The sequence below is a fragment of the Macaca mulatta genome, chromosome 15 (assembly GCF_049350105.2).
Source record: "Macaca mulatta isolate MMU2019108-1 chromosome 15, T2T-MMU8v2.0, whole genome shotgun sequence".
Taxonomy (NCBI): domain Eukaryota; kingdom Metazoa; phylum Chordata; class Mammalia; order Primates; family Cercopithecidae; genus Macaca; species Macaca mulatta.
The window spans coordinates 59160701-59171396 of record NC_133420.1 but is presented as its reverse complement, the minus strand read 5'-3'; the positions used below and the strand labels follow the sequence as shown (position 1 = coordinate 59171396).

Sequence of the window (10696 nt, the reverse complement as noted above, 5' to 3'; positions counted from 1 at the left end):
TGTCCCCATCCAAATTTTATCTTGAATTGTAACTCTCACAATTCCTGTGTGTCATGGGAGGAACCCCGTGGGAGGTGATTGAATTATGGGGGCAAGTATTTCCTGTGCTGTTCTCATGATAGTGAATGAGTCTCATGAAATCTGATGGTTTTAAAAACAGGAGTTTCCCTGAACAAGCTCTCTTTGCCTGCTGCCATCCATGTAAGATGTGACTTGCTCCTCCTTGCCTTCTGCCATAATTGTGAGGCCTCCCCAGCCCTGCAGAACTGTAAGTTCATTAAACCTCTTTTTCTTCCCAGTCTCAGGTATGTCTTTATCAGCAGCATGAAAACAGACTAATACACGTCATTTCCCTGTAATGATGCTTCACTGTGAGGACGATTATATATTGAAACCTGAGTCATTCTAGAAAATTATTGAATATGTGGTGGTCTTGGGCACCTCCAAAACAGTCATGATATATTATTTTTAATGTGCTACTGGATTGTGTTTGCTAATATTTTGTTTTCTTATCAATATTCTTAACTTCAAACTTATCAAACTCTTACTGAAAGCTTTTCCAATGTTCACGTTGTTCTAGATATCTTGACATATAGCAACTTTTGTACTCTTTTGAGGAACTCATGACAACCTCTTTTACAGATGAGAAAACTGTTGCCCACAGAGGTGGAGTGACTCACACAAAGTTCTGTAGCTACTGACTGAATGGCAGAGAGGGGAGCCAGGGCTGTCTGCCTCCCAGTTAGGGTGACCATTCTGGTTTGCCCTGGATTGAGGGGTTTTCTCCATACTGAGGGGTTTCCTGGGACATGGGACTTTGAGTACTAAAACTGAGATAGTCCTGGACAAATCAGGACTGTTGGTCACCCTGCTTAAGTCTATAGCTTTTAAAAAAAATACTTTATCCAAGTGGATGCTTCTATTTTCATAAAAGAAAGCTTGTCCCCATTAGGATTTGGGCGTATTTAGACACAAATTGGAAGTGCCAGACACCTAGTCTTTCAAGAACAATTTCCAAATTCCTTTTTTGAGTGCCATACATTCTGCATCTCCCAACCCAGTTTGCTATGTGCTTGGCTCTTTGCTCTTCTCCACCAAGCCCTCCCCTCCCCCAGCTCTGCCCACCACATTTTTCAGCATTACTGGTTTTAATTTCCTTTACCATCCCCTTTGCAAAAACTTCTTTCCTGATTTAATTACTATTTCTCTTAATTCAATTTTATGCTCCTGATTGTCGTTAAACTCCTAAAGTTGTTTCTCCAAAGAATTTAATGGCTAGGCCCTGTGCTTAGAGATTAATTGTTGTCATTTTGCTTTCAAGCACAGTTACTTTCTTACTTCTCTTCAATTATCTTTGGGAGAAAGGAAAGTGACCATCCTTCTTCCCAGGGCTGCTCTGAGAACAAACACTGCTGGGGGCTGCCTTTTGAGAGAGAGAGAGGAAGCCAGGTCTCTTAAATTTGTCTTCCACCTTCCACTGACTCTAATCTCAGCATCTGCGAATAGTCAGAAGACCTCAGGCTCCTCACATGGGCTCAGGCCATGAATGGGTTGTAGGGGGTGCTCTAAAAACAGAAGCCCAGGCTTGAGAGAGGGTGGCTTTCTGCCAGGAGGGATTTGCACAGTGAAGAGGGGGAACAAGGGCTGGCTCTAGCCTCAAGCATCCTGCCTGGCCAAGGTCCCCCAGAGGAACTAAGCCTGTGACTCAAAGGAAAAAGGAATACTTTTGGTTAGAATTTCCCTTCCCTGGAATGTCCCTCTTGGGGATAAACCTACACCTGAGCATCTTTCTCACGTTCACAGTACAGTAGCTAAAAGGCTTTGACCTTTGAGTCTTCTCGCCGCAGCCCACAAACTCTTGATTTTCCCACCTCTATCACCCCTGGATCTTCTGTTTTCTTGTACAGATCCTTGACAAACAGTGGCCAGAGGTGGAGGAACGATTTCAGGCTGGAGCTCTGGCAAGCTCCCTTTACGATACAGTTGTGTAACCCTGCCCCTGTGTGGGTGAAGCACCCCTGAGAAGTAGAAAGCACAGCCTCTGGGGGAGCCTCAGACAGGCTCTGGCGGAGTGGGGGGCCTCAGACTCGCCTGGCACTTAATGAGCCATGTGATCTCATGGCTCAGCTGCCTCTGAACCTCAGTTCCCTAGTCTGTGGATAATCAGATATAGAACCATATAAAAGGGTAGCAGGGCTGACTTTTGTTTCATGTGAGGGTTAAATGAAATAATTGAAATAAAGTATTCAGCACAGTTTCCTGGCACATAGGCCTTAAATAACAAATATTATCAACATTGAGTAGCATTTGGTCCTACATCAGTCATAGAATCTTCAACTTTTAGGACTGAAAAGGAAACTGAAGTCCCTTAGGCCAACCTTCCCTTCCCACTCCCAATTTGATTATGAAATCCTCTCTTCAGCGTTTGATTTTGCTAGGAGACCTTTTGTGATGGCGGAGCTCACAGCTCTTGGGGAATCCCTGCCTTCTTTGGGCCACTCTGTAAATGTCAAGGAAGAGCTCTGTGCACATGCGTGATGTATTTAAACTGCTTTCCAGTTGCAGGGAACAGGAAGCCTTTCCCTATTCCCTATTCAGGTACAATAATGTAGGCTGCTAGGGAACAAGATCGAACAATCATTTGGAGAAGGCATTGTAGCTAACTCAGTGACGTACTTGGAGGTGAGGGTTCCAGACTCCAGAGTCTCCCTTTACCCAGTTCTTGGGAGTCTAGTGCAACTGAAGATGAGGTACTGCGGATGAAGAGGAACCCAGATAATCCAGGCACATTTTATAGACAAGACCTTAACGACCCCAAAGGAACCTTTGAAATCACCCTTTTCCTGGGTTCACGAGGACTTGTAAACGATACCATCCATCCCTGCTTATTCATACTTATTAAATACCAGAACAAAGAGATTAGAGCTCGCGAGGGGATTCTTCCCCATTACTCTGGGGCTGCTTGGCTGCATTTATGATGAGAAGGCTCTGGGGTGTTTTAATAAAGTATCTGATATATCTAACAAAATCCTCCCATGGCCCTGCTGATGTTACTATAATAGCTTCATGTCACAGGCTCTTGTGCTATTGGGCCAATACCAGAACATATTTTAAATTCTCATTATGTCTATTTAATTTTTATTTAAAGGAAATTATTTTCAAGGTTTAAAGCAGGTACTGAGGTACCTAGGTGTGAAGATCTAGAAATGTGCTGTAATATTTATCAAAATAGTAATGGAGCAACTTAAGGATAGTATAGGAATAAGCAACTGTGCATTCATGGCTCGTCTAGTTATAGATCTGTACCGTTCCCCTAAGAACTGCAATTTGTGAAATAATGGCTTCTCATTGTTATGCCACATCTATTTATAAAAAGCTGAGTTTATTCTCAGTGTTCAATAGATTTTTTTTTTTTTTTTTGGAGACAGAGTCTCGCTCTGTTGCCCAGGCTGGAGCACAGTGGCACGATCTCGGTTCACTGCAACCTCTGCCTCTGTGGTTCAAGCAATTCTCGTGTCTTAGGCTCCTGAATAACTGGGATTATAGGCGTGAGCCACTACACCAGGCCTCAGTGCTTAATAGATTTTATCTTACTTTAATGATATATTTTATATAAGCTTCTGGAAGGTTAGAGCAGGATTGGACCTTACAACTTAATTTGGTCAATTCCTTCCTGACAGTAGTGACAAAATTGAGGCCCAGAGAGGGGAAGGAATTTGCCCAGGGTCATGCAGGTAGTAAAGGCAGAACTGGGATTCAAGCCTAGATTTTTACACTTCATGCTCTTGCTACCATAATAAGAAGCCCTGAAAATACCTATACGTACCTGGCTTTCATATACACACCTGCATGAGAGGGAGGCAACATGTACACGTAAACATGCTTGTGACAAGGGAATTGGCAGTGGTACCTGTTGTCACTGGCCACTAGGACCCACATGGCCCATCTGGTTGCTTAGGTGGCTGTTCTCTTTCCTCTCTTAGGTGGTTGTTCTCTTCCTCTTGAGTCCAGGTGTAACTAAGGCATTATAAAAAACAGACAAACTTTGACATTGGAAGAGCTGACTTTCAATCCAGCTGTCCCTTCACCTCTCTGGCCCTCATTATAAAATGAGCCGACTTTCTCTTATCCTGTTGCTGACTTCAGCACCTGTCTTGTGGGATGCAAATGGTATTGGTTCAAAAGCCACCCTAGTGTAGTGAGACAAGCTTCTCTAGACTTTCCGGGTAGGAAACAGGGAGGGTATAGATGTTAATGTTTCCTTGTCCTCTCTGCCTCTGAGGTCCTGTTTATTTTGAATTAATTTCATGAATGGATCAATTTGCTTTCTCACATGTGCTGTTCTAGTCTCATACCACATTGCTGAGGAAGTACAACCCCTTTTCCTTGATTTCCCCTCATAAGCACACAAGGCATCTACACACATGTAGCTGCCATTATAGAAGACTTGAGGAAAGAGAAGTTGGCATCACCATGTTGCTTTTTGCTTCTTTTTAGGGAACAGGATTCTCTAAAAGAGAACCCTGCAGGGTTCATCCCAGAAATTCCCCATCCTTCACTTTAAAACACAGAATCACTAAACTCATCAATTCTCTATCATTTAGAAACTATATTTTTCCCCAACAGAGACCCATAAAATATGCCTTAAATGAGGTCTAAGATTTTTCTCTCAGGTAAAAGAAGTCTTGAAGTAGGCATTTGACTTGTCCATTTTGGGCTGCTGTGATAGAATACCACAGACTGGTAATGTATAAACAATGGAAATGTATTCCTCATAGTTCTGGAGGTGTTGAAGTCCAATATCAAGGCACTAGGATTTCGGTTTCATTGTCTGGTAAGACTGCATCCACTATAAGGGCAGGACGCTGCATGCTTACATGGCAGAAGAGGTGAAGAGCAAGCTAGCCAAATCCTGCTGTGTGAAGGCTTTTTAAAAAGGACCTTAATTCCACTAACAAAGAAGAAGCCCTCATAACCTGACCACCTCTAAAAAGCCACACTAAATATATTACATTGGCCACACCTGAATTTGAGGTGAGGGGACACATCCAAACCACAGAAGCATTCTAGGGCTGATGTGGTAATGCTACCATCTCATTAATGTCCTTATCTCCTCTTGTGTTTCTGTTTTGGTGTACTTAGCACAAGCTCACTGTCCTCAATCAAGGCTACCTCGTGCCTGCAGAGTGGCTGCTGCAGCACCAGTTATTACGTCCATATTTTGGGTAGAGGAAGAAGGAAGGTCAACAAGAGACCTGCCAACAGAGTCAGTCACTTTTTTAGGGAGCATTTCCAATACTACACAATAGTTTCTTCATTCCATTAGGCTGAAGGTAGTCACATGACTGCTCTTATCTATAAGGGAGGATAAGAAATCTAATGTTTCAGTGGGGACACATTTCTGCTCACCAGAAATCAGGGCCCTGAAGAATAAATTTTGGATAGGCCAACAGCAGTGTTTGCCACAACCCCCAATTCAGCTCTGGATGTATCTTTCCATAGCCAATGATGCATTTTTTAATTAAAACTAAGAGGCCCTGCCATTGCTGAAGGGTGGGGAACTGGAGCAGAAGAAATGTCTCTGTCCTTCGTTTGCTGTCTTCACTAACAGTCTCTGCAAGTGGAAGGGGCAGTAAAGAAATTTACTTTCCCACTGTTGTGAAATTTACCACCCTCCTTAGAAGGCAGAAGCGGTTACAGTTGCTTTTTATTTTCTTGTTACTATGCCCAAGGATTGTTGTGAGAATCAGAAGACAGATATGAGAAATCATGTTGTGAACTATAAAATGCTATTAAATGACAGAAATGATCGTTTGTCATTATTATGAGTGTTGTCATGTCTCCCAAAGCTGCCTGCTCAGTTGAAGAAAAGTGTTTTCTGATAAAGAGCAAGAGTGAGAACGAAAGAGAAAAGGAGAGAGGGAGAGGGAGATAGGAGGGGAAAGAAGAGAGACAGAAAAAGAGAAAGAGAGAAAGACAGAGAAAGGAAATAGACTGATAAGAACGGGTGGGAGGAGAGAGAGGGAGAGAGAGAAACGAAATAGAATGAGAAGGGAAGAAGGAGAGAGAAGGAGAAGGGAGAGAGAAGGGGAAGGGAGACAGAGAAGAAGGAAGGGAGGGAGAGAAAGAGGGACAGAGAAGAGGGGAAAAGAAAGAAGGGAGACAGGAGAAAGAGAGAAGGGAAGAGTGTGGAGGTCTTTTTTCAATCAAAAGCAGAGCAGAAATATATTGACATAATTGAAACCCATGACTGACCACAAGCATACATACAACTCTGGTAGACAGCTTCAAGGTACTTAGGTTTCTCTGACCATTTCAAAGTATCTTCCTCATTTCCAAAGCAGTATGTGCATACTGAAGACTCAGAAACATATGAAAAGGCACAGGGGAGTTTTTTTTAAAGTGCTTTATTGATGTATAGCTGACATACAATAAACTGCACATATTTAAAGAGTATAACTTGATACATTTTAATGAAAGTATACACTTTAAAACCATCATTATAATCAACATATCTGTCATCCCCAACAGTTTCCCTGGGCTCCTTTGAAAGCCCCTGCCCCTGGGCACCCAGTGATCTGCTTTCTGCCACTCTAGGTTAGTTTGCATTTTCTGGAATTTTATACAAATGGAATATCAAATTCCATATATAATGTATGTAATTTTTTTTGGCCTGATTTTTTTCATATAGCAGTATAATAATAAATGATATAGACCCCACAGAGTTTGAGATATTCAATATTCAATTAATTCATTAATTGAATTACTTCAGATATTAATTCAGGTATTGAGATTAGTTAATGTTGTCATATTTGCTTCAGTTTACCTCGTTGTTTTGAGTAATGTGATCTACACAAAAAGTTTTTAAAAAATACATCTTAATGCATTGTAATTACACAAATTACATTATAACTAAGGAAACCCCTGGGTAACCACCACTCAGGCCAGAAAAGGGAGCTTTGCAAGCACCCCTAACCTCCCAGTGTCCCCTCCCCAGGTCATCACCAGCCTCCCGTTTGTGAGAATCATTTTCTTGCTTTTCTTTTTGGTTTTACGACTTATGTATGCATCCCAGTATGACAGAATGGACTTAACTGTGGATTTTATATGAATGAAATCACACTGTATGTCTTCTTCGTGACTTGCATTTTTTGCTCTGTTTGTGAGATTCACCCTTTTTGTATCATGTAGCTATGTTTTGTTCATTTTAATAGCTATAGAGTATTCCCTTGTATAAATATACTGCAGTGTGGCATAGCCCACTCTGGAGAGAGAGCTTTTAGATGTGATCAATACAGTTTGGCTTTTCGTTAACACTTGTAACCATCAGACAGTCCTTACAGGATAGAAACAACCAAAACATCTACCCTTCCCCTGGATGCCAGCATCCCCGCCCCACCCTACTGTGTGTCCACAAAAAGTTAATACTATAAATATTCACAGATGCCAATCATAAATATTTATCGGAATATCTTCTGCCCTGGTATAGTATTCTTTTTGAAGAAGCAAGCACACAGTTGATTTTTTTTCAAAAATCAGAATTTTTTTTTTTTCTTTGAGACGGAGTCTAGCTCTGTCACCCAGGCTGGAGTGCAGCGGCGCGATCTCCGCTCATTGCAAGCTCCGCCTCCTGGGTTCACGCCATTCCCCTGCCTCAGCCTCTCCAGTAGCTGGAACTACAGGCACCTGCCACCACGCCCGGCTAATTTTTTTATATTTTTAGTAGAGACGAGGATTCAACATGTAAGCCAGGATGGAAACTTTTTTTTTACATCATGTTGATCTGAACACAGCTAGTTAAATTCTCTGTGGGAAAGAGGAAAAAGAGGAAGAGGTTGAACATTCTCTTTCAAGAGGCTGCTCTTCCACTTCCACTGTTTGTCTCAGGCCCTCAATCCAGAGGTTCTTAGACGCCATTATTCACATTCTTCTTTAAAAGATGCTCTCACAGCATAAGAAGTCAAAACCTAGCTCTGTTTCTTCATATAGAAGAAACATTATAATAAAAGTAATTTAAGTCAGTACTTGTTGTCTGACTTTTATTTTTCAAAAGGGTTCAGTGTATTATTCAAATGTCAAGAAAAATGATTTTGACCTTGGCCTGTCGGGTGGGTGGACCACGCTGTCTCTCCCCAGCCCTTTCTTAAGAATCTCTGTGAATTCTATAACACCTTCAGTGTCTGCTGGCATTGTGGTTTATAGGCACCTTCTCACATGGTGAATAATTGGACCGCCATTCAGTGAACTAGAGAAATAATTTTAATCCCAGTTGTACGAGATAATTGGAGCATAAAGAATATGGGCTTTTCAAGGTCACACATCAGGAAAGTCACGAAGCCTGTTTCCATTTTTCGGTCTAGGTAAATATGAAGCCCACGTTTCCATGTTGCTTCCTCTCCCTAAAGGGGAGGTCCAGCCATCGATTTTTTGTTTACATTGGGGTACACTGGTACTACTCTTTAGGTATTTGGGGGCAAGTGAAGACATCATTAAGAGAGAAGAGCCTTTTGAATCTCAGAAGAGTCAATAAGAAAATGGGCTTTTCAGGAGGTGGGAAGAAGAGGCGGAGTTGGGAAAGTAGGCTCTTTTTCTGTGAGCAGGGATATATATTTGTTTTTCAATCAGCATGCACGCTGGGTCCCATTACTCTCTGCCTTCCATGCTTTGACAGCTCTTTTCCTTCATATTCCAGTTCTGTGGTATTTGTTTTTTTCATTCTTTTGACATTCAGTAGTCATCATTCTATTACAAAGGAGGACTTTCTCTCTCCTCCACTTATTTATGTTTTCGTTTATTAATTTATGTGACTAGAGTCTCATGTAGCCTGATTTATTCCATGGGTTTTGATGATCACTGGAAACCCCTTTATGCTGGCTCCTGTGACTTTTTGGCATGTTCCCATGATTTTTTGAGCATATTCTTACTTTGGGGTGCAAAAACAAGTGCTGAGCTCATTGTGTGCTTTCACTGCCTTAGTCTCAAATTTATAGTATTTTAGAAAAGGAAGACTTGAGCCATAGTGGAAGTCAGAGGGAAATTAATTTTCTCCTAAAGATATGACTCTTCTTGGCCTTTAAATGAAGGGATTAAGAGGACAATGCCCACGTTGATTACATGTGCCTGCAGTTCAGCCCAAGGATAAACAAATCTGTTTGTCTTAAATTTCTTATGATGACAGTTTTATGGAAGATAATTTTAAACTGAGCCTCAGATGATACCAGAAGGGAAATGGAAGATCGTGTTCGTAGGTTGGGGTCATACGTGGAATGAACTGACTTCATTTCTAAGAGTGACCCCTGCCCACAGAAGGGGTCTATGGAATGGAATGCCTTTATTTCTAAGAGTGACCCCTGCCCATGAAAAGGGGTCTATGGAATGGAATGCCTTCATTTCTAACAGTGATCCCTGCCCATGGAAAGGATCTATGGAATAGACTGCCTTCATTTCTAACAGTGACCCCTGCCCATGGAAAGGGGTCTATGGAATGGAATGCCTTCATTTCCAACAGTGATCCTTGCTCATGGAAAGGGGTCTATGGAATGGAATGCCTTCATTTCCAACAGTGATCCCCACCCATGGAAAGGGATCTATGGAATGGAATGCCTTCATTTCTAACAGTAACCCCCGCCCATGGAAAGGGGTCTATGGAATGGAATGCCTTCATTTCTAACAGTAACCCCCGCCCATGGAAAGGATCTATGGAATAGACTGCCTTCATTTCTAACAGTGACCCCTGCCCATGGAAAGGGGTCTATGGAATGGAATGCCTTCATTTCTAACAGTGATCCTTGCTCATGGAAAGGGGTCTATGGAATGGAATGCCTTCATTTCCAACAGTGACCCCTGTCCATGGAAAAGGGTCTATGGAATGGGCTGCCTTCATTTCTAACAGTGTCCACTGCCCCAAGAGAAGCTTATTCTTCCAAGGAACCTGCAGAGTAGGGTAGCTCTGAGTGGGGTGGCAGAGCAGGAAGACACAGTGATCTCAAGAATTCAGGGTCTAGAGGCTTGTGTCGCCCTAGTGTGGGCAGGATGACTTCAGTGTGTTTTCCTGTACTCACAGGAGCAGCCAGAACCTATTCAAAGAGCTGACAGTTTTCATCATTTTCTTTTCTATTAAAAATGATTTTAATTAGGAAAGATTTCAAGGTTACAGAAAATTAAGAAGAATAGTGTCATATGGACAAATACACCCACCACTAGATTGAAGAAATGTTAACAGTTGCCTTACATCCTTTTGGAAAGAAAGTAAAACTACAGATAAAGGTGAAACCAAAATGTGTCTCCATTCCCCTCTCTCTCTCTTTTTTTTTTTTTTGAGACGGAGTCTCACTCTGTCGCCCAGGCTGGAGGGCAGTGGCCTGATCTCAGCTCACTGCAAGCTCCGCCTCCCGGGTTTACGCCATTCTCTTGCCTCAGCCTCCCGAGTAGCTGAGACTACAGGCGCCCACCACCTCGCCTGGCTAGTTTTTTGTAATTTTTAGTAGAGATGAGGTTTCACCGTGTTAGCCAGGATGGTCTCGATCTGCTGACCTCGTGATCCACCCGTCTCGGCCTCCCAAAGTGCTGGGATTACAAGCTTGAGCCACCATGCCCAGCCTCCCCTCTCTCTCTTTCCAGAAGTAATTCTCAAGTTAGAAAGCAACTTCTCTGTCCCAATTATTTCTGTGTTTTTACAAGAGTAAACACAAACATA

General features: G+C 42.3%; 1 pseudogene across 1 annotated transcript in view; it reads left to right on the top strand.

The window, feature by feature from the left end:
• The window catches only part of LOC144334615 (keratin, type II cytoskeletal 8 pseudogene), a 74134-nt pseudogene continuing 63438 nt past the window's right edge, over positions 1–10696 (top strand). Inside the window, exon 1 of the transcript XR_013404662.1 lies at positions 1–268. The product of XR_013404662.1 is annotated as a keratin, type II cytoskeletal 8 pseudogene (transcript). The remainder of the gene's footprint in view (positions 269–10696) is intronic.